The 25,404-nt window shown below is 40.4% G+C and overlaps 1 long non-coding RNA gene across 1 annotated transcript in view; it reads left to right on the forward strand.

Annotated features, from left to right (window-relative positions):
- Positions 1-16,025: 16,025 nt before the first annotated feature.
- Positions 16,026-25,404, forward strand: part of LOC132649427 (uncharacterized) — a 44,290-nt gene continuing 34,911 nt past the window's right edge. Inside the window, exons 1-2 of the long non-coding RNA XR_009587861.1 lie at positions 16,026-16,160; positions 18,948-19,073. This is a non-coding gene — a long non-coding RNA (uncharacterized LOC132649427). The remainder of the gene's footprint in view (positions 16,161-18,947; positions 19,074-25,404) is intronic.

Here is a 25,404-nt window from a genome sequence, read left to right on the forward strand (position 1 = left end):
TACATACATGCCACAGTAATAGTTAGATGCTTGAAAACAGTCCGCCCTATTTAAAGGAGAACAAGGAAGAGTGAAACTAATTAAAACTCACTTCGATTATTCATATTTCTTCTGCATGTTTGGCCCTTCATGCTGCTGTTTATAGAAAAAAAATGGCATCATATAAACTGTTCCTATTTTTCTACTTTTTGTAAATCTGTTCAGCTTCTATATCTTCCAACGTCCTCTTAACCCAGAGGACACTCCAAAAATAGGCTTGCAAATAGTAAGGAGTGATGACAGGAGAGGGCTGAGGTTACTCCTGCACCCCTTCATCATAGAGGTAAGTCTTAAACAGCACTCTGCAAATTCTACCGTGGCCATAGCTGCTCTAGTCGGAAGCTACATCCCTTTTATGAAGATTTTTTTTTTGCTTGTCTGCCTCCTTATTAAGAGTATTTATTCGACTTCTATTGCTGACCTTCGCAGTTTATTGCAAATATTATTTCTCCTGCTTGCTCACTCTCTCGATTTTCCTCCCGTGCATGCAAACCCTTTCGTCTTCTGACCTCATTCTTTGACAGTCTCAGTAGCTCACGATTACAGCCTTTGCTTCTGTGCATCATTTTTCACTCTTGGTTTTGCATTACGTAAAGGCACACTTGGACATACAGGAGTGTGTTTGGAGACTATCAGCATCAGGGAGAGATCTGCACATGCTGGCTTTTCCAGTGTTAGATAGACCACACCTGATGAGTTCTTTGCTCTGAGGTCCTAGAGAGCAGGGGCTGAGTTGGTTGGTCCTCTGCTTCCAAGAGTTAACAGAAACCTAACCTAAGTGCATGTCCAGGAAACGCTACTAGAACTGGTACAGAAGTGAATTATATTGGTTAGATCTGATCTTCAATATCTTAAAACACTCAATATTAGACATATTTCCAGAGACTGGTAGCTCTTTTCTCTGATGTCCAAGACTACCTTTCAAAACCCTTGAGGTTTGGGTCTTTCTCCACTGCCATTTATTGCAGAATTAAGATGTTCATTTATTTAATCATAGATTCATCCTACCATTTGAATGGAAGCATACAATGGACTTGGAACTGGACTACATGCAGGAGAAACAGAAGCTACATTCAGGAAATGTAATCCAGAGAATACAAGTAATAAGTAAATATTTGTATTAAAAAATAGATTAATTTCTATGATAAAAAATCAGTGTTAAAAAATGCGATAGAGGGAACAAAATATAGTCATCTGATGGAAACAACATCTGTCTCTATGCCACCTTGTCGATTGGGTTAAGGCAGGTAGCATCAAACTTCTGATCTACATTATCACTCTCAGTTTATGTACTAGAACAGGATGCTGGAATAGGACACTGCAACAGGACAAAGCAAAGAGCCGTGGGGTAGAAATCAAGCGACTGTGGTTAATGCTTAGACTTGCCACAGGCCTCTTGCTGGTCTTGGAGAGCTTCTTCCTTTTTACAACTGAGAATCTGTAGTAGTGTAAAGGATGAGGTGGCTTAGCGCCTCTGTGGTCCTTCAGTCTCTGACATTTCATCCTTCTTGAGGCAGATGCCTTTACTTACAGTGAACAGCAGGTGACTATAGTACTATTTAGGCCTAAAGTTGCTTAATTAGATAAAGAACATCACATACATTTTTCTTCAACTGAACTTTAGATAATTTTTGCTGTACAGTTTACTGTTTCCTCCATACAAGTTTCTTATCTATTTTAAAACTGATTCACAAATGGTTGCAAGAATTTGGGGGCTTTACTCTGGCTGTTTTGCAATTCAGACAAGTGATTAGAATACTCCCAGCACATACACTTAATCAAAACAAGCCCAATTAAGCTCACTACTCCACATTCCACCTCATTAGCTTTCTGTTCCTAAAATATAACAGATGTCATTGCTGCAGGCCCGGAGGTACAGACACATTTTTCAGCTAAGCTCTTACAATGCAACCTAAGTTAGAGGAAGATTTAATTATTACTTTCATTGTCATGGCTTCCTGTGGAAGCTCATTTTTCACTTAATAGCAATCTCTTTCTACCTAGTTGCCCACTGCCACCAAAATAATGTGTCTTTCTCCTAAAATAGTGCGTTCACAAAAAGTATCATTCCGGCCCTCTTCTTTGCCTAGCAAATTGAGTTGGCCCCTCTTGGACTTGGCCAACCTAATATGCCTTGTTAGGTACACAAGAAAGGGAACAAACAGAATGCCATGACTTCCTCACCTTTTGATATTTAGGTTTTGTTTTTGGATATTTAGAGACTTATGTTCTTTTCCTCCTGCCCAGAATGATAAATAAATCTCTTCCCTCTTTCTTCTCTCTTCCTCTCCCTCCTTCCCCTTCCTCCCTCTCATTCCCTATCTATTATATATAATATATCTTACTGTCTATTATAATATTTTATTTTTATATTTTAATATATTATTTATATTAATATATAATATATTAAGATATAATATTACATAATATACTAAAATATCTTATTAATATTTATTATATTATAACTAGAGAGAGAGATTTATTAGAATCTCACAGACTTACAGGCTGTGGTCAGCTAATCCAACAATATCTGCCTATGAAGGGAAGGATCTAAGCCTCCAATAGTGCAGTTGTTTAGTCCACGAGGCTGATCTTCAGCAGGTTTCAGCACATCTTCAGTATTTGCCAGAATCCCAAAGTAGGCTCTACTGAACGTACATGTTAGCAAGGTCAAGAGCAAGCAAGTAAAGATCAAAAGTTTCCTTCTTCCTTGTTCTTATATAGGCTGCCAGCAGAAGGTGTGGTCCAAATTAGAGGTGGATCTTCCCACCTCAAAGATCTGGACCAGAAACGGATCTTCCACTTCAATTTACGATTTAATTAGGCAATAACCTCTCACAGGTGTATCCGGCCATTTGAGGGTTTTAGTTAATTCCAAATGTAGTGAGGTGACAAGCAAGAATGGCCAGCAAACCCTGGGTTCTCCTTGCCTTCCTTCCGAGTTTTGTGTTGTCATGCTCTTGACATCAACTCGTTTAAGCCTGGACTCTGGTGTTCTCTCCTCCTCTTCTTTCTTTTTCTTTCTTCTTCTTCCTCCTCTTTCTTCTTCTTCCTTCTTTCTCCTCCTCCTTCTCTTTGTCTTCCTTCTCCTCTTCTTTTTTCTTTCTTTTTTCTTTTTTTGATTTCCGATCTGATCACAGATTGGCCTTAGAAAAGGAAAGTGAAATTGATGGAAAAAATTTGAATCCAAATGTAGGTGTGGATAGCACAGAAACAAATGTAGTTTTTGTAAAAGGAAACATTGACAACTGATCCTGGTAAGTTGAACAACTAGTGACGATTGGTCCAAGAAACAGGTAACTTAACCTTACTCACTGATTCAATGGGTTCTCTTCTCTATGTAATTATTCATTCACTAGGTCTCACATGCCTGCAGCTATTATTACATATGTTCTTAATTGCTGTGGAAGTACCATGTTTTAGAGTTCTAGAAAAGTAGTAAAAATTCTTACTTGTCATATATAAACACAAGAATTCACCTGAGCCTTCTCTCAAAAGCCTATGGGAAGAACTGAATCAGAAAATTCAAGGTAAGTTCTGACACTTTATCTGTTTTGGCAATTGGTTTTGTTCAGCTATGTGTCTGTTTCCCCTTCATTCCTTGTTTTGTATTTCTAGATAGAACATTCTTTAAGGAGACCAGGGAGTTTTCTTCTGAAATGTGGAACAAGAAGAATTCTGGAACAAGAAGACTGCAACAAGAAGAATTCTGACAAAGATACATCTCCTAATGCAGGACCACTTTCCTTTAGGTTTGTAGGTGACTGATAGACCTACTCTAACTTTGCAGTTTCTGGTACACAAATTCAGCATCAACATATTTTTAAAAAGTTGCCATTCTTGGAGGAAACATGGAGATTGTTCTTCCAAATCTGGAGACAATTTTAAGACATATTCTACTCACTCTGAATAAGGATGCTATTACTACAGTTGGTTTGTGGTCACCCAGGTGGATCAAGCTTAAAGTCCAGTTTCAGTGGCCTCTTTGCCCCAGTCATAATGTGTTTAGAGTCTCCTCCATTTCAGCGGCATCATATCATAGAAAAGCAAACAGAAATGACTGGAGTTAAATTCTGACCTCTTTGTTTTTAAGTTTCTTGAAAGAAGGACATTATCTTTGTTCATCACTTTTTGTCTTGGGCCTACAATAGTGCTAAACATAGAGCAGGCACTTTATAAACGCTTACTGGACCAAATTGATGGGTAATTCTCTAAAATGCAAACTGACCAAATCCTGCTATCCTGAAGGCTCTTTGACAAAGAGGAAAAGCTGGTAAACAATATATAGCAACATCAAATCAGCTCCCGCCCATTTTCTGGATGGTCTATGAGCTAAGGATGAATTTTAGAGTTTTAAAATATTAAAAATAAAATTCAAAGGAAGATAAAATTTAGTAGTGCTTAAAATACTTTTTAAAGAAAAATCAATTTTTTTTATGCCTCATTAAAACGTATGCTATCCAAACGGAAATGCTGCTTGTTAGCTCTTAGAGAAGCTCTTGGTAAAAGTGAGTTAGTTCTCCAGAAGGCATTTTACCCTGATCTCTTGACATATCACCTCCCCTCATGTCCAGGCCTCCTCCATATGCCTAACACAACGTGTCAACACCCACTTCCTTCCTCACTTCACTGTACTGTAAATGCCTTTGCTAGGCACTTGCCATCCTAAAGGGAGAAGACAAACTTTGCTTTCTTTGAATTAGTGTCTCCTAGAACTCTACCTGAAACACCGGAGAATGAAGAAAACAACACATGAACAAACAAACTTTGATATTCAAAGTCATTCCTGACACTGCATTGGCAAAGCCAAGCCTGACTCCAGGGAGAGGGTAGAAGCAATCTTTAATCACAGGGTGCTTCTGCAAACAGCTGCTGTTGGAGTACAGAGAAATACTTTGTTCTCCTTAGTAGGTTAAATATGCCTCTCCACAAATGTGTTAACCTCCTTCCTTTGCTTAGCAAATCCTCTTTTCATGAGCTATTCAAAGATAAACTTTATCCCCAGGTTGGATTATCATAACCTCCAAATCAGTCTGCCTATATTAAGCTCTCTCCATTCTTAAAGAGAAATTACACTTCAGCCCAAATCAACTAACTTTTTCTCCCCTTTCATATCCCAACATCCTGAATTAGTCTTATAATCTCTCATTTAAAACCAAGGTCACCACTAATGCTTTCTTGATACTCAGATACTTTCCAGATTTCTTTCTCTCCCTAGCTTGTCAGTGCTGGTATACTTTAAACTCCTATGTAGGTGTCCTTCTAACACCTTGTGTTCTCTAACACGTGTAGGCTTATCATAGATGAATAAGCATGTGGAGCTCTGAGTTTATCAATCAGGCATAGGACTAGAATTATGCATTGTCTATGAGGTTAGTCACCTGAGAGTTGCTTGAATACCCACTGACACTTAAATATTAACATTCTGTAAAAGGTACCCAGGTAGCTTGGGGAGACAATACAACAGATAAAATATCTGCTGTTCAAGTATGAGGACATTCTTCGGAAAGCATGGAAATGTACAGGTGGGTGTCAGTGCTCATCCTGAAATTCCAGCCCTCACTGGCAGAGTCAGAGGAACTTGGAATCTGGCAAAAGTACCCAACTTGGTTGTTTCCAGCTTCTGGCTATTACAAATAAAGCTGCTACAAACATGGTTGAGCAAATGTCCTTATTGTGTACTTGAGCCCCTTTTGGATGTATGCCTAGCAGTGGTATGGCTGGATCTTGAGGAAGAGCTATTCCTAGTTGTCTGAGAAAGCACTAGATTGTTTTCCAGAGTGGTTGTAAAAGTTTACATTCCCACCAGCAGTGGAGGAGGCTTCCCCTTTCTCCATAACCTCTCCAGCATGTGTTGTCACTTGAGTTTTTGATCTTAGCCATTCTGATGGGTGTAAGGTGAAATCAACCAAGATGCCCCTCAACTGAGGAAAGGATACAGAAAGTTTGGTACATCTACACAATGGAATACTACTCAGCAATAAAAAACAAGGAAATCATGAAATTTGCAGGTAAATGGTAGGAACTAGAAAAGATCATCCTGAGTGAGCTGTCCCAGAAGCAGAAAGACACACATAGTATATACTCACTCACATAGACATATAATATAGGATAAACCTACTAAAATCTGTACACCTAAAGAAACTAATCTAGAGAGAGGACTCTGGCTAAAATGCTCAGTCCCCATACAGAAAGGCAAAGAGGATGGGCATCAGAAGAAGGAGAAAATGGAACAAGTTAGGAGCCTGCCACAGAGGACCTCTGAAAGGCTAGGCCCTGCAGACTAGCAAAGCAGATGCTGAGACTTATGGCCAACCTTTGAGGAGAGTGTAGGGAATCTTACGAAAGAAGTGGGAAATAGTAAGATCTGGAGGGGACAGAAGCTCCACAAGGAGAGCAACAAAACCAAAAAATCTTGGCACAGGGGTCTTCCCTGAGACTGATAGTCCAACCAAGCAGCATGCATAGAGATAACCCAGAACCCCTGCACAGATGTAGCCCATGGCATCTTAGTGTCCAAGTCAGTTACATAGTAATGGGAACAGGGACTGTCTCTGACATGAACTGATTGGCCTGTTCTTTGATCACCTCCCCCTGAGGGGGGAGCAGCCTTACCAGGCCACAGAGGAAGACAATGCAGCCACTCCTGATGAGACCTAACAGACTAGGATCAGAAGGAAGGAAAAGAAGACCTCCCCTACCAGTGGACTTGGGGAAGGGCATGAGTGGAGAAGGAGGAGAAAGGAAGGGATTGGGAGGGAAGGAGGGAGGGAACTAAAGAGGGGGAATACAAAGTAAATAAAGTGTAATTAATAAAAAAAATTAAAGTAAAAAAGAGTACCCAACTTAATAAACTCGAGGTCTAGCAAGACACTCTGCTTCAGTAAATGAAATAAACAGTAATTGAAGAGGACATTCAAAGTCAAACTGCAACACACACACATACCTATACTGATGACAATGTGTATGCAAATGTACTTATACCACATATATATATATACACACACACACAGAAATGTACAAGCAAAAGATTTAAAATTACAACATAAAACTAAAATGGAATTCACACACTCTATCCCAGGCCCTAAGTTCCTTGTATTTAATTTCCTACCTCAAAGAATGCCATCATCATATACCCCATTCTTAAGCTGTTCATAAAGTCACTTACAAACATCACTAATGGCTACATTTGCAAATGTTAAACACTTCTTGATCTTGACATGCAATAACCCCACCATAATTCCACCTACCTCTCTCTTGCTTCTCATGGCAGTATTTATACCTGGGAGAATCTCTGGATCAATCTCCTCCCACTCATCTTCACTTACCATATACATCCATCTTTTCTTTCCTTCATTCCAAAAAATACATATTTGACCAAAGTACGTATCTGCTTAAAAATATTTTAGGATACATCCAAACTCCTTAAGATACTTCAAAGGAATCATGATGTGCATCTTGCAGATCCTTTTCCTCTTCTGTGGAAATTTCTCTCCCTTGCCCTTTTCACACACTGTCTCCAGCCATAAGAAAGAATTTTGCTTCATGAATATTTCTTTTTCTCTGGATTCCAAGTTTTCCGATAGGGTCTTACATAGTTCCAGAACACTCTTTTCCACTCTTTATTCACTTCCAGGTTGCTTCTATTTGTTATCCGTGTAATAACTTTGCTATCCCTTTGCCTTGGAGAGTTTCTGTTACTGCTCTCATGAGTGGTGGGTCTTTCCGAAGATATTCAGGGCTCCGGCTCCTCTTACTGGGTGCACATCACTGTGATCTTCTTCCTCATCTAACTTGCATGCAAGCGGATGTGTGTAATTCTACCCTGGAGGAAGTTTAAGCAAGGTGATCACAAATCCCAGGCTAGCGTGCACAATGTACCAAATTTTCTTCTTTAATAATATGAAGACCTGAGATGCAGTTCAGTGCTATAGAACTCGCCTCGCAGGTAGAAAACTCTGACCTCAGACCTTTATACGGAGACAAATAAATAATAACAACAATAATGAAACTGAATCGTGAATAGAATATAATTTTCAGGTTCATGCAGTCAGAACATGTGTTTCTAAATGTTTGCTGTTGTCCTAGCTAGCTTTAACTGTTAATTTGATATGGAGAATTACCTAGGAAGAGAATCTCAGTTGGAGAATTACCAAGATCAGATTGGCCTGTAGACGCGTATGTGTAGCATCATCTCAGTTGTTAAGTGGTGTGTGAGCATCCAGCCAACAGTGGATGGCAGCATCCTTTAGGCAGGTAGTCCCGAGCTATATGAAAAAGCTAGCTGAGCTTAAACCTGTCTGTCATCCAGCAAGCAACATCCTTCATGGTTCCTGTCATACTTCTTTGGCTTTGAATGAGTTTCATGGTCAGAGATAATGCTTTGTGGACCAACACAGGGCCTGTCTTCAAAATGTTCTTTCTCTGGGTCCTCTCCAGGATGGACTATGACCCGGAATTATAGGCCAAATAAATCGTCACTTCCTCAGAGTTGCTCCTCACCGGGGTTAATTGTCACAACAACAGAAATGAGAGCAGAGCAAGTGTGTATCCATCAACCTTACTAAACAAAGTGGCACATACTTAGTGATCAATCAATAGACAGAAGATAGATTTTAAAAAGAAATATTGTCTGTATTTTTGAAGCATATTGGACAAAGGAATCTTTTCTCCCATATTCCTCAAAATGATTAGCTTGGCTGGAAAGTGTATAATTCTACAGAGAGGATTTAATCTAGGGAATGCAATACAGAAGCAGTACAGTCTACCAGAAGACTGTGACTTCTATGTCAGTAAATGATACCACAGTGTAACAAGGAAGTGACTGAATTGTAAACCTAGATCTATGGAAATAATTTGAAAAACTCAAAAGGTATAGTCTATAAAAAGTTTTTATTTTTAACCAAGAAGGTCACTATTGCATTACTACTATCATTTATTTTGTTATGTTTTAGATTAGTTCTGTGCCTCAAAACACATTCATGTGACCAAATTATCCTCTTTCGAGTGATTATCGGAGGTGTTCATGGGTGTTAAATGAATATGTAACTATGCTTCCTACCAGGGACCTCTGTGAACTCTGTTTTTTCCAGGCATTTGCTGCCCTTTCCTTCCCATGCTCTAGTCTTTTTCGAATCCCGCCTGGAAGTGTGGTGATAGCCTACCTTTTGAATTCACATGCATGTCATTCATGTGTTCATCCACCCCTAGCAAATCTCCAGAAAATTGGAAGAGAGGTTTTTAAAAAGATAGGAATCGCTGTAGGTTTGGCACTTTGTTCATCCATTTCCGTTGATTTGCTATTAGCATCTGTGATGAGGCTTGGGGGCGGCTGCCAAACCTTGAATGTCACCGAGATGAGATTTAGCTGGTGGGGCTGAGGCCAGGCTTATTACTGTTCAGATTGAGCTTCACGATTGTCCTCTCTTGTTAGCGTGCCTCCATTCGAGCACAAAGAGCTTAGATTGCTTTGCGAAATCTATCTTAATTAATCATAAATAGTGCCTGATGGGAAGATTGCTGCTTTCATCTTAGTTAAATAAAACACAATCACTAAATCCTTTTTCTTGCTCCAGGTTTTCACAGCGTTGTGCAGGTTGCCTCCTTGCATATCTGAGATGCTATAAGGTCTAATCGCATCACTATGTTACTGAGAGCCTCATTAGACTGTGCCATCAAGAGCTGTCCCCAGCCCTTTCTCCACCGGCAGAGCCAAGTCCCAATGAGTTAAATGGGGACACAGGAATGGCAAAACAATTCCACTCCTTCCCAGCAGCTAATTAAGAAGGAGGGTAAAGCACTGTGCTAAAGACTTCAGCAATTTTGCCTTGCAGCTCTTCAAGGGTGACCTTGTAGCAAGTGGTGAAAATACAGAAGAGAGTCACTGTTGCGTGGTAAATGATCGTCAGGAAAGTTCAAACGCTACCGAATGGGTGGCTAAGTATGCTAGCGTGTGCCTGCTTTGTTCTCTGCCCCCTTTGAACTTATGAAATTTCCTTTCTGTACAAATATAGAAAGCAAATAATGAAGAACTTAGGGCTCTACTTAAATGAACAATACATAATCAGCCTGTTGCACCGGTAACATAAATGCTACAGAGTGGGGCCCGAGAGCAGCAGTTGCCATGGGGCACCCATGTAATGTAATGGGCCCATGTATCTGCATAATGAGTGGTGTAATTGCCTCCTCTCTTGCCAGCCTCTACTTACAGAGCTAAAAAATATCTAAAAACTCAATTTCCCATTTTCTTTTTTCAGCTTCAAAGGAAGCTCTCTGGTTCATCTCTGAGCAGTGGGATGTGAGCGGGATCTGTGGGGACCACTCTGCTTTCTTCTACCGCTGTCCTCCAAAAAGTAAAGGTGGCAGAACTTCAGATCAGACAAACACAACAGCTACGTGGGCAGACGGCCAGACATAAAGACGAAAGGATCCCGATTTCCTAACAGCACCCTAAGTCAACTTTGTAACTCTCACATTGCCCAGACGGGAACCTCTCAGACCAAATCTTTACCGTTAAGTAAATGTTAGGCAGCTTTTTCAGTTCCTACCGGAATCTAAGCTTTTTGACCACCAACAAAGAAGACTTACGATTACTGTTCTAAGGATAGCACACCTCAGGCAGAGGCAGTGTGAATTCAAAGCCAGCCTGGTCTACAGAGTTCCGGGAAAGCCATTGCTCCACAGAGAAACCCTGTCTCAAACAACAACAACAACAACAACAACAACAAAATACCACATCTCTTCATCTCCTTTGCTCCATGAACCTAGAATATTTGCTTGAGCCTGGTCTGGAGGATGCCAGAGAGTAGAGATCAGACACAATTCACATCCTCTTTTGTAAGATCCAACAGGATCTTAGCTTTGAGGACTTGATCATTTCCTAAATTCATAGATACTGTTTGACCAACCTGACAGAGTTCAAGCAGAAAAAAATAAATATGTATGTGTTTCAGCAGAGAAGGTTAGTAGAAGGGATTCGTCACAGTGGCAGTATATGTCCACCAGAAGAGCACAGTTTCCAAGCATGTCAGTAAAGAATGGAAAGCTGATTTCTAAACACCTCCACAGTTCATTGCTGCTGGTTAAAAACTGCTTGGTGGAGCTCTGAACGCCTTTGGTGTTCTGGGGCATCTTTGTTCAAGGTAATAGATACCCACAAGTCCTGAATGGAAACTTTCTGATACAACTGTGCCTGTTCCAGGAATTGCCCGTGTATCCCAACAACTGAGTCTCCACATATCAGGTCTCTTTCTTGCCACTAAAGAGAGATTTTATTTGCCATAACTCACGGGCAATCCAAATCAGCATGTCATTTATTTATGAAACGGGTTCTGGGGAGGGGAGAGAAGGGGAACGACTTTTTCAAATGTAAGGAATGGAAAGAGAAGGGCAGAACCTTTGAAGACTCAGGTCACAGAGATATGATGGAAGATTGAAGGTTAAATGGAAAACAATTCCTGTATTATCTCAAAAGCTAGCACACCATCTCAGCAAACAGAAGAAATGATAGAGATTGCTTTGTGCTGAGTATAATAAATGCTAGTAATTTGGTCAAAGATACAAAAAGAAATGGAAAAAAAGATGGTGACAATATGAATAAGAAGGTGAAGAATGAGAACAAACATTAAAAAACAAAACCTCAGACTTGGAGCGTCTCCTTCTGCTATTGATACTACAATGGAACCATCAAGGAATCTGCCAATGTGCAAATGCCATTTCTTCATCAAACCTGCCAAGCCAAGTAAGAGGTGAAGTTACAAACAATAGATACAGATCCATCTCCATCACCCATGAGAATGTCTACAAAAAGAGAGTTGAGAGAATATCTAATTTGCATATGCCAGTAAAACATCCTTAACTAAACAGGCAGAACATCAAAAAGTCTTCAGAGCCAAAGTGGAGTCAAATGCCTGAGATTCAAATTAAAGACCTGGAAGAAAATAGTATTTCATTCTAGTCTTCAAATTTCAACCTCACACAACTTTTACACTCCTGAATATAGGGAGTGAGTTAAGTCTTGAGTGAGTGTGTATTTGTCATGGGCTCAGCTATGTCAAGAAGCCCAATGCTGCAGCTTCTTGGGAAGTGGCAAAGCCTTCCCCAGGTGAGGCTCAGAGGGATGGCAGAACCTTCCTAAGGGGTCCTAGTGTAAATGATAACAGTGTGTGCTTAAAATATCCTTCATAGCTTTCTCCTCTCTGATATTTATGGCCTGACAACTGCTTCCCTGCAGAGACTGCTCCCACTGAGATTAGCTAAACTGGCTTCCTTGGCTCAGCTGTATGCAACAACTCCACCTCCCTGTTCGGCTATATAATATATAGTTTTATTATAATATATAATAAAATATAATATATGTTTTATTATAATATATAATAAAACATGCTGAGTTTCCAGAGTGGTGCGGTTTCTTCATCAGAGAGCCTACTCCACCCAGTTCTCAGCTTTTCTGTTCACCCCTATGTGTGCATGCCCTTTCCTCAATCCCTCACAACTCCAATCAGGTCAATCTGTGAAGCCTTGCAACACCTGGAGACAGTGATCCTAGTAACCATGTTGTCAACTTTACTTGACAGCCCCCATTCTGTGAAAGGATTTTGGTCTCGATATGCCCTTGGTGCTTTACAGTGAACACCCTGAAGTGGTCTAACTGGGGAGAAGAGACTAGAAAGGGGTAAGGCATGGGCTTGATAAACTGATATGACTGTGTTAGAATCAAAAGTAAAAGACACATGAAGTAGGAATGTAAACTCTTTTTGATATTACAGAAATCTACCTAGTATTACATTCCTGGAAGCCACCATCTCCTGTAACCAGGCAAGGCTTCCTTTTTCGGTCGAGGGATGGGAACACCAATTCAGCCACAAAACCTTCAACCTACAGTTTTTCCTGCCTTTAAGATGTTCTGGGGTCAATGTGGCAGCATAGAAATTGTGGGAATGGCCAACCAATGACCAGTCCAACTTGAGTTCCATGCCACAAGAGGAAGCCCATGCCTGACATTGTCTGGAGGGCCAAGAAACAAGATGGATAGCCCAGAGACCTAGGATACAAATCAAATATAACTGGTGGAAACAAAAGTCAATGAAATAATGTCTAATGATACTCTGTTATACTTGTAGGCTGGAGCCTAGCATAGTCTTCTTTAGAGAGGCTTCACCCGACAACTGATAGAAGCAGATGCAGAGACCCATAGCTAAACATTAGGTATTGCTCAGGGAATCCTGCAAAGATGGGAAGGAAGGAATGTAGGAGCCAGAGGAGTTAAGGACACAAGAACCTGACCCACAGAACACACTTAGCAGGGCTAATAGGAGCTCAAACTAAAGTAACAATCAGGAGTCTGCATGGTTCTAACTTAGGTCTTCTGCACATATGGTTGTATAGCTTGTTGTTCTTGTGGGACTCCAATAGGGAGGGTGGGGGCTGTCTCTGACCCCTTTGCCTGCTTTTGGGACCCCATTTCTTCCTACTTCATTGCCTTGTCCTATCATAATATAGGGGGTGTGCCTAGTCTTATCACAACTTGTTATGATATGATTAGTTGATATCTCTGGGAGTTTTGCCTTTTTCTGAAAAGAAATGGAGAAAGAGGAGTATATCTGGGGAAAAAGAAAGAATGGGAGGAACTAAGAAGAGAAGAGGGAGGAAAAACTGACTGAGATGTACTATATGAGACAAGAATTAAAAAAAAAACAAGAAATAATAAATGGCAGTTGATGGATAAATGAAAAAAAAATGACTAAAACATCTTTGAACTTACTATGGGTTCTCAGGATATGTCTGGTTGGGTGACATCTTTTGAAAGTAGTTGGTTGAGAGGTTGGATTTACCTAGAACAACCTTAGGATACAAATTTTCTTCATTCTAATTCTGAATTAGTGATTCTTATCCATTTAACCAAAACTTTCTATTTAAAGTTTTATAAAGATTTTGCGAAGTTCAGAGTCTAATTAATAATAGAAGAGAAAAATCATTAGGAGAATAATGAGGACTGGCCATTATCATTCAGTTCTTTTAAGTGTAGACTGCTCATCTTTCAAGAGTTTCATGGAGGGGAATATAATAAGAGCTTGAAGAACAGGAAAACTGAACTGAGGTGGTGTGATCGAGTGAAGCCTTGATCAATAGTATTTGATTCAGTGGAAGGAAGAAGTTGTTTCAGGTAAGAGAAACACAGCTTAAGCTATGGCAGGAAAAGGGGACAGAGGTGTGAAATACCTTTAACTACAGTGAATAAGCAATTCTTTTCTTCTTGATTTTCCTGTGTTGTTTGAACAACTAGCTTCGTACTGGATGAATGATGAATGATTCAGAAAAATACAGGAGACATACAAATGAGTGACAGTAGATTTTTTTTTCAAAAAGAAATAATCAGGAATTGAAATCATAAGAGAAAAATTAAACTGCTAGGACTATAAAAATGGATTCAAATTTACAATCACAAACTGATATATGCAAAAAATGTAACTTATTTTTCTATAGTCAAATATAATTTCTATCATTAAGCTCCCATTTCTGTCTCATAGCAGAAAACTGATATCAAGCTGCATTCAGGTAAATTTCTTCCCATTTAAGCACTTCTCAGTCAATTCAGGCTTACAGCATAACTGCATTCAGATTTTTAAAATAACTCTCAAATTTTATTCTCTCCCTTTTCCATATATTGGTTCAAATCTCTACAAAATTTAAATAACTGCCCTTGCAGAAACAATAAAGGAAAAAGAATGTTTAATTCACAGCCTTTTTATGGCTACTTCCTGGGTTGGCTCTTAGTATGATGATGATGTACCTGTCCTTGTGTGCTTTCAGGTCATGTCCCTTTACTTCCACAGAGCTATCACCTGGTCAAGTGATTTGATTCCTTTTCTCTGATCCTTCTTTCCTATTGAAACATTAGAAGCCTGGCCTTTGTGTTTGGTTGGTAACACAGCCAGGTAACCCTGGCTCTTCCTTCAAATCCTCTCATCATGAGCATTTGGAATGCTAACTTACTCTGTTAGACTACCCCAAGGTGCTCAAGTGCTTTGGGTGGCCTGTAGACACTCCTTTTACCTTTGATCAACCTGTGAGTGACTGTTCTCTAGCATTTCTGAGACATTGCCTCCAAAAGACACATCCCTCCTATCAGGATTCTAGGCTGGACTGCAAAAATAGGGACTTGCTTCCCCAACATTGCCTGTTCTATCCTTACTCCAACATCTACAAAAAGGTTATCTTGCAAATTAGGTTAGAAAATTAATAGATGCCCTTTTCTCTCCTCTTTTTGATCCAGAGCCTGGTTTCTTTTTTGTTTGTTTGTTTTTGTTTGGTTGATTGATTTTGTGTTTGTTTACATGGGTTCTGGGGATTGAATTTAGGTTTTCATGCTCATGTCAACAATACTTGACCACATTAGTCATCTTTTCTATCAGGTAGGAAGAGGATAGGAAAGGAAAATTAATCTGATTTTCTATTTCTGTTTCTTAGACAAGTTGAGCTACAGATTTCCCAGCTTCTGACTCCTTCTCTAAAAAACAGGCTATGTGCCCTGCTGTAGCCTCTCCCTTTCTGGACACAGAATTGATAAACTACTCTGCTGTGGTCTTGTATTTTCCCGCCCTCCCCTCAAACTCATTACAACTGCAAATTCAGCCTCCTGATACCCATCTCAGAGACAACATTGAATTATAATTATAACTCTACTTTTATCTAGCACCCCTTGCCTACTGCTTTTAGGTGATGGGCGAGGTCACATGGTGTGGAATGCCCCCATGTCCTGAAACCTCCAAGGGCAAGAAATTCCCTTTGTTTCTCTAAACTGAAGGTTTTTTTTTTCTTTCAGGACCCTCATGCTGTCCACTGCAGCGATAAATGACTGTCTATGGCCATCGTGCTGTAATTCTCCTAAGACTGCTCATCTGAAGGATAGTCTACCTGAGCTTCCCTTGCACTATTTTTTCAAATGTGCAAAGCATGCATGTTTTGCTTGCTTGTATGTAGGTTTTGTTTGCCTGGTGCTCTCAGGGGCAGAAGACAGTATTGGACCACCTGTAACTGAAGTTACAAAAGGCTGTAAGCTTCCTTGTGACTGTTGGAAACTGAATCCAAGCTTCCTGGAAGAGCATCCAGAGCTTTCCATGGTGTGTTGACTTTCTAGCTCTTCCGCTATTTTTACAAGTTACAGCTTAACAAAACAAAACAAAACAAAACAAAATGACTTTTGAAAATAAATAGTAATGTTATAGAATATTCATTTTTGCAGTTCTAGACAGGTCATAAGCTGGAAGGGTTGTTATCAGTAGCTAGCTAATGTATCTGAAATTAAATTTCATCAATTAGTGTACCACAGTTAAGACGTTTGATATTGAGGAGCAGGTGAGAAAACTCAAGTGTACTGTTAACTTAAGGCTTCCGCAAGCCTAGACTGTGATTTCTATTATTTTGGAAGAGAAATTCCATTCATTTATATGTGTATTCTTTAAAAACAATCGTCAAATATCAACAGTGGGCAAGGTAGTGAGGTCTGCGGCACGTAGGGGCACCTTCTCATCCCAGCCTTTTTGAATCAGTGCTGTAATGTGGAGGCAAACAATGCATAAGTCAACAAACAATTCTTGACAGTTGTAAGTGTCATAAAAGGCTTAGGAGGATGTGATAGAACCTCCAGGAGAGGAGACTATTTTAGATTGGCATCTGTGGGGGTAGAAAAACCGTCCTTAATCCTTCTCTGGGACATACCAAAAGGGTAAAAAATAGCACCAGAGAAGGTTGTTTATTGCCTTACTGAGTTCCAAATACAACTAATAGAAACAGACTCCGCAGGCCTTTCCTGCTTGAAATTGAGCTCTGAAAAGCTTAAAAACAAGAGAGCTGCAGACTCCTGTGCTGGGTTGCTTTTGTGAGGCTTTAATTGCTTTTGAATGCATATGAATGTCAATTAGAGCCAGGCTAAATACGTCTTCTTGGAGACAGAGCATTTGGTCTCTCTTTCAAGTTCCTTTGTTTGCTTGAATCAGCTTTGTAGTTTAACAGATGTTTTTGGAGGAAATGGAGACATAAGCTTTTATAATGCTGAAAATTAAATGAGAAACAATACTTTTCTCTTCACCTTCCCCAACCCCCACACACAAAACTGCAACACTACAAAATTGGCAACCCACCTTACACTGAAGAAAATTACTTTTAGAGGGCACATGTTAGTAAAATGAAAGATTTTTTTTAAGGCATGCACCTGGAGTTCATTAAATATTGTTCGTTCTTTAGGGAGATACATAATTGAAGGTGAAAGTGATTATCCGTTCAGCCTTGGGAAAGGATAGTATTTTCTAGACTCATAGAATATCCTCTCTTTAATTAAAAATAAAATAAAATTATCTTAAGAGAATGAATGCCATGATTGCCTGGGCCAAGCTTAGCTCTCCAACCTTTTGTTCTATCACATAAGCAAACTCCTTGTTCATGCCCAGGGAACCCTACATACACTCACTTTATTTTTTGCAGTGTGATGATGTTCCCTTATCTGGGAGCACTTTCCATGAACTATTAACATCACTTGCATAAAACTCTTATTTCTATGTCATTCTAGTAAAGATAAGATATATAAGCCATCAGTTTTGAAATCAAACAAACTCCTTAAGTCTGGCACTGTCTTATTGTGCACGTCATCTTCAGTAGTCAGCTCAACTTTCTTCAGTGCAATGCTCCATTCCGTAAGGTGGGAAGTTCTCCACTGAAGTCGTTTTTGACAGCTACATCCCATGATGTATCCAGAGTTTGTGTCATAAAACAGTCAGCAAAAGGAAATATGGAATCCTCTTTGTTAGACCACATCCTGGTGCTCGCTTCGGCAGCACATATACTAAAATTAGACCACATCCTGACCCTTTAAGACAGTGGTCACTCTAAGAAACAAACCAGGTCCCATAGCATGATAATTCAGGTCACCCCCCACACACACACACAACACACAACAAACACACACACACGCGCGCGCGCGCACACACACACACACACACACACATAGAGAGAGAGAAAGAGAGAGCTCTCCTTAATGTAGAAAAGGAGGTTAAACAATCCTTGAAGTTGTGGCTAACAACGCTTACTTTATGTTACATTTAGTTCTACATTAAATAATATGTAAAACTTCCCTAACCCCTGAAAACTTAGTAAATATTTTCCTGTTTCACAGGATTTAAAGGCTCTTCATTCCTAACTCTACATCATTCCTCTCATGGTGGCTCATTCTCTCTCTTTCTCTCTCTCCTCTCTCTAGTCTTTTTCTCTCTCCTATCTCTGCCGTTTTTACTCTTAATGAAGTTCCTCTCCATGTGTCCTACTTATGTTTCTCTGTTGCTATACTAAACACAAATGAAAAACAACTTATTGGAGAAAGGCTTTATTTCATCTTACAAGCAAAGCATTTAGTGTAATAATATATTTTTTAAATGTGCCACATAACAGATCTAATATGAAAGAAATTTATTGTATGGAGAGAGAGAGAGAGAGAGAGAGAGAGAGAGAGAGAGAGAGAGAAATACAGGGAGAGAGTGTTGGGATCAGTAAGCAGGCACTTCTACAGGCAGCCCCAGTTAGACCAGTTATCAGGCATTTGTGAAGACACCCAGACCACCTGCTGACCACCTGGAACTACCTGCACATGCCCTGGGTCACCCTATAAGAGAACTGGAGCCCTCCCCTCTCTCTCTCTTCTTCCTCTTCCACTCTCTTCCTCTTCCTTTCTCTCTTCCTTACTCTTCCTCTCTCTCTCTCTCTCTCTCTCTCTCTCTCTCTCTCTCTCTCTCTCTCCCTCCCTCTTCCCCTAATAAACCTCCCACGTGGAACTGATCTCGTGGTGTGATTTGTGAACCCGCGTGTAACCTCCACATTCCTGCATTGGTCCTAACATTGGTGCATTTTGGCCGGGATAGGTTACCTCCAGCAAGTTCACTGAGTGCGCCGGGGCTTCTGGAGACCTATTTTTCTCCAAATCCGCCCGAAATCTCCACTTTCCTGCTACCAGTTCACTACAAATTCATCCAACACCGGCTACATTGGTAAGTTTCCCTTTTGGTCAGCATATCCCTATTGCTAGACCCCATCTCTACTAGGGCCTCAGTTTCCCCTGGGAGAACTTTCTACAACACGGTTCCTCTCTACCTGCTCTTGCAGAAAGCCCTGGCTAGGCAAAACCCTGTTCTCTCGGCCGTGCCACAGGGCACGTGCCTCGGTCTCTGGCCAAAATCTGACGAGATATTTGACCAGACCAGACCAATCTGCCTAGAGACCCGCCTCTTTCTGGAATGCCGTTAGGGGCCAGTCTCTCTCACCTCCCCATGGGTAACGCCCATATGCCGCAGTCTGTTCCCCCAGCTTTCTTTCTCCTTCGCTCTAAAACTCCTTTCTGTTCCTCCTGTTCTCCTACTAAACTCCTTCTAACCATTAAACTAAATCTAAGGAGTTCTGCCTTTGACCCAGCGGACAAAGTTCCACCCCGCCGCTGCTGCCGCCGCTTCACTCCTCCTGCCTGGGTGGCCTGCCGCCCACCCTGCCCGGCTCGGCCACAGGCGGTAGGGCCGGGTCTTTGCCAAGGTAAACAGCCTGAGTCGCGCCAGTCCCAGCGGCCGACAGCGCTCTGAGATGTGGAGACACACAGTGCTGTAATCGACTTTTCAAAACTTGGTAGGGAGTTTTGCAAAATTTAAAATTCCCACAAAAAATCCCTGGGTGCAGCCATCTTGGCTTTGAGAAGAAATGGGCAGACCTTGGTTTCATCAGAGGCTTCCATGTGGCCGGTGCCTGGGCACAGCCATCTTGGCTTTGGGAAAAAACATGGGCGGGACCTTGGTTTCATCAGAGGCTTCCATTGGCCAGTACCATCTTTAATTCGGGCAAAGAGGCCCCGCCTTCCGTGTGCCTTTCTCCAGCGCCATCCCTCCGCCCCTGTCCCAAGCGGCTTCTATTTAAAAGCGCTCATCCTGATTCCTATATTCCACTCACATATTTTCAAATGCTTTATATAATCTTTATAATTTTCTCATTGGGTTTACATTCCTGGTCTTTTGGGGTTCGTAAACTGGGCACAACATTTTGGGGGCTCGTCCCAGGACCCCAAGACTCCAGGAATCTGACCCAGAGGTTTTTCTGCCGGCCATAAGTGTAATGTTTCTGTGCAATGTTTGTATGTGTAGTACTTTCTGTTCTCTGTTCTAAAAATTTCTCAGAGCTTGAGGTGTCTGTATCTGGGTAGCAAGACGTGATCAAGGTGGTCACAGCTGCCGAAGTTCAGGGAGACGCCCCTAGCTTCATCAGTATTTTCAGTATTTTGGTGGGTAATCTGTACGCCTGGTCCCAGTGAGTGCCATTGGGTGTCTCCTGGGGCAACAGCCCACTCTCGGTGTCTTACTGGGGCATCATGGCCTTTACCTCATGCACCCAATGCAGGAGGAATCAGTATGTTCGGCCTGCCCCAGAAGAGTCAGTTTTGGTCCCAAAAAATTTGGCCAGCTGGTTAGTGTTTTTTGTCTCAGTGTCTCTGTGCAGTATTTGTTTGTGTATACCTTCTGTTTTCTGTTCTAAAAGGCCTCATAAATCTTGTTTAAAATGTGTGCCTATGTGTTTATAAGCTCTATAAACGCATATGTATAGGCTACCACGTGGTATATAAAGTGCCTCAGTGCCTCACCGCCATCTTGACTTTACCATGTGGGTTATAATGTGCCCACCATCTTGGTATGGGTAATAAAAAGAAAAAAAAAAAAAGAAAGAAAACCTTGGTCAAATAATTCTCATTTCCTTCTAGGTTAAAAGGATGAGTTATCTCAAATTGGTATTGGTTTTAGAAATTAAATTGTTTACACTGGTAAAATCTGGTTTTGACTTTTAAGGTTATGGCTATGCCTTGTGACTTCTACAAAAGGGGTACTTTGTTTTGATATTGCAAAAACGGGTTTTAAAAAATGTTTACATGTTTAAGGCTATAAAATATTTAAAGTTTATCAGGCATTTGGGTATAAAAATGATCTTGGGTAGTCTTACAAAATTTAAAAGTTTCTCGATACTTTGGGGGAGAATAAAAATACTTTGGTATTTATTTTATTAATTTTACTAAATAAAACTAAGCCATGTGGTTTGCACTAATTAAAAAGATTGCAGTTTTTACAATGTATCTTATGGAGAGCTGTTTGTTTGTTAAGCTGCTTTGTTTATGGAAAAACATGTTTCCACCCTGGTCTTTACCTTGAGACAAAGAAAAGAGGAAGTTTCACCAAGTTCCTTAAAGCTTGTTCTAAGTTCCTTAGAGTTTATGTGACCTTGGACCATCTTGTCTGCTACAGGGAAGTAATTTTAGAGAAAGAGTTTAGCAGTTTCAGAACTTTTTGTATTAATGTAACTTGTTTTTGCTTTGCCTATAAAAAACAAATCGTAGATGCTGGGCTCCAGCAGGATCATGTCAAAATAAAAAGGATTTTCATGAGAGTTTTTAAGGTATATAAAATGTTACAAAAGGTTAGTGGATGTATTATAAAAAGCCAGAGAGTTAATATGATTTGAGAAAGAACTGTATTTAAATATGTTGTACTTCATTTAAAAGGCTGATGATTCCTCAGTACAAAATGTTTTTTATGCTCTTTTAAGGGGAAAAAATTCTGGCTGATAGCTTTGGTATGGCTACAATAATTTGTACAGTTTAATATTGTTCTGTACTGTTCTGTTATGCAGTTGGTTCTAAAACTTATTTGATCACTATGTTAAAACTTTTGGTTGTGGGGGATTATGGATGCTCCACAGTGTTTGCTGTATCATCAGCAGTACCTAATGGCTGTGTTTGGTATTGTCAGTCACAGCCTGTGCTAACACGTGGCTAGCCACCATAATGGTTCAGCAATAGAGAGAGCTTGGAGCTGTAGTTTTGCTGCCATATTTGTTTAGGGCTTCCAGCTGAGTTCAGTTACACATGGCCAGCCACCATGCTGGTCTGGAGATAAAGAGGGTGGAGCCATGAGTTTGCGATCATCTTTGTTTAGGTCTCAAGTGGTAGGAGCAGCAAGATTTGCTAGCCTCTCTATAAACTGTATCTGATTAAAAGGTTTGCTTTGATTTTCAAAAAGAGCAGATTTAAAGTCATGCTAAATACTACAGTTGAGCCTTACCTAGTCTCTTTGTTTAGGTTTAAGGTTAAGCCTAGGATGGGTGACTAAAGTTGCCCTTATAAATCTACTTAAAATATGGTTCTAGATAACATTCTATTTTATTGGACACAGTTTAGAGCAGATAATAAAGACAGACAAAGTAACTCAGACATGCTAACCCTCAAGCTTGTCAGAGATCTAATGAATATGGCATTTTAACTGTGTAAGCTTATTGTGACAGAAAGTCCCAAAATTCTGGCAATAGCTCCCCAAGGTCTCTGAGAAGATTTGGGCACAACGACAGATGACTTCGACTCTGGATTGTGGTATGCTAACCACTGGGCAATATTGCCTCAACTGGCCCACTGCTAGGGCCCAACCTAAACTGTGCACAAAACTGTGGACAAAACACCTGGAGAGTCAATGTTTCACGTTGCTAAGGGTGAGGTGAGGCCATTCTCTCATTTCTTTCTCCACAGAAACAGTCTCATCTTCTGTGTCTAGCTGGACCACCTCTGCCCATGACGTTATAAGACCACAGGAACCAGGGACACTGCCTAGGTGATGGACTAACTTGTCATCTGTCATTTTGATTGGCACATAAATTGGTATATGTTTTAGCTCATAACTTATCCTTCTCAGTCTCTGATCACCTTGACGGCTATGCTAAGCTAATGGTAGCTTTGCAGCTAAAGAGAAGACAATTAGATCCACTGTTAGCTCACTAATCAGTTTAAGATATATCACTAGATAAAATATATATAGCTTATGTAGGGTCTAAGGATAAAAGGAGTTTAGGTTATAAAAATACAAGTTATACATATTTGAGGGTCTAAAAAATGTTTTAAGGTTGGTAAATGCAAGTTATAAAGGTTACAAGGTCTAAGGTGATTTAAGGTATCTTAAATAGGTAAAAAGGCTTAATATTTCTTCTTGTTGTTCTTCTACTGTTGTATTGACTGTCCAGAGTTTTGACCTTTATCAGTAGGACTCTAATTTATTAATCTAACTCTGATACAAAAACATTCCACTATACCACTATTCCACTATTATGGTCCTAAGCTCAAGATTGCAAGCTTCCATAATGTGTATGTTTATACAAAAGGTTAAGATCAAGTGAGTTTCCCTTTTACTTCAAAGAAGGCTTTTACCTCTTCAGAGTTCACCTTATAAAGTACTTATGGCGTTAACACATATGTATGTCTACTGCTTTTTTCTCAATGCATAGTACAATTATGATACTAACATGTCTAAAGTTTTATCTCCTTCTTAAACCTTAAAAGTAATTCTTGTAAGCTGCAGAAAGTCCACCTAAATCTATCTCTCAGGACAACTAGACTCCAGATAAGTACCATACTTACTGCCTATCTCAAAAGGTGGGACTCCTCCCTTTTCCCTGGTTTTGGGACTTCCTTTCCTGGCTACCAAACTGCTATTTACTACATGCAACCACTGGCTAGATTCGTGAGTTCACTCCATTTTCTCAGCATACATGCCTCTCTTGGTAGGGGAAGCTTGACCACAGAGATCTGGCAACTTCCTACTATCTTTTGAGATGGGGGGACCCCCCCTCAGCCGTAGCCTTAATTGTCTAGGTTTGACCCTCTATGCTGACTTTCACTTTAGGGCCACACTCTCCCTTGGGCGGTACACCCCCTCTACGGGTTCCTTCCCCCTCCCCCTCCCCATACACATCAGATATGGCCATAAGCTAATTCTTCCATAAGCAATTCTTCCACTGGGGATCCATTTTCCCAAGTGGCTCTGGTTTGTGTCAAGTTGACAAAAACTAACTAGCTTAACACCTATCTACCCATGTTTTCCTGAAGACTCATTTAGGATCCTGCCAACCTACTATTAAATAATTAGTCCTTACAACTGGAATGGGAAGAGCTAGGCTGGATGCTGGCTCAGGTGATGCCTTCTGAGACCATTTCATCTATTGTCTCTGTGACAGAACATCATGGAAGCCCCAGGTCGTGATGTTAACACCTCTTGCATCAAGGTCTTGCATCAAGGGGAAAAAAGAACCTCACAAAACCAAGACTGGAAGTGAGAACATGGTCTGAGTTTGTATAGCAGAACATGTTCCACACATGAACACAGAATTGCATGCTCTTGTGTCACTTTTTATACTCCACACTTCCATATAAGAATTCGGACAGTTCAATCAGGGGCACAAGTTTTCAGCACAAAAGGAAGGGGGCTATGTAGATAATCGTTTTTTGCAATGGGAAACACAATTAAGGGAATCATGAAAACATGCTGAGTTGTAATGAAGTATTCTATTCAGTTTTGTTCTTAGTTTTGTTTTCTTTGAAGAGACTAGAGAGAGATAGTATGGAAAAAGGAAAATGAGAGAAGAAATATATCAGAGGGCAGCAAAGGTAAGAAATGTAAATATCACTTTATAAAATTTCAATGGCCTGCCTCACAGTGTTTACTAGGTCATGGTGCTAAAGACATTTATATGATAAGTTATACCAAAAAGTTTGAAACCAGTGTCCTGGTAGAAAATTAAAATATGATTATCAGAGGAGATAAGGGTGATAATCTACCAAAAATATATGGAAATTCCCTGTAGCCAGAAAGCTCACTTAGAGGACACTTGGCTGATATTCATTGAATAATATTCAGAACTTATATTTTGATTTATATGCCTCTTGTCATTGAACAGAGCTTAATCCCATCCTCTGGAAGGAGGAGGTTCACACCTCATGGGCTAGGATTTATGAAGGGATTACTGTGATTCTTGAGTTAAGTGTTAAAATGGTTCACGTTCTTAGTGCTCTGGGCAAGGCTGGTATGATGAAAAATTTCAAGCCAAGAGACTGAAAGTAGAAGGAAAGGCAGGACTGCACAGAGTGGACAGGAGTACGTAGAAGTGGGTTGAGGTAGGCAGGAGTGGGCAGGAGAGGAAGGAGTTCAGGATAGTAGCTCCTTATACCATCTCTCCCACACAGAATAGGTTTCTACTCTTTACCTTCTAGTAACCCATTAGGAGCCTGAGCCAGGATATGCTCCAGGCTTCCAGTTTGTTGCATTTTTTTTCATGACAGATATCTATAAACAAAGACTATGTTGAGAGTACAGTTTGAAGGTCCTTGCACCCACAAACATTCAGGGAAGCCAGGAATGCTAATCACACAATGGTGTCTCCTCAAAGAAGGAAATACCTGTTCTTCTATCTAGAAGGCTGGGAATTGGCAGTGAGCAACAGCCTGGTGATCTGTTGGGCCAGGCCATATTAAGCTCC

This window comes from Meriones unguiculatus, chromosome 1 (genome assembly GCF_030254825.1).
Source record: "Meriones unguiculatus strain TT.TT164.6M chromosome 1, Bangor_MerUng_6.1, whole genome shotgun sequence".
Taxonomy (NCBI): domain Eukaryota; kingdom Metazoa; phylum Chordata; class Mammalia; order Rodentia; family Muridae; genus Meriones; species Meriones unguiculatus.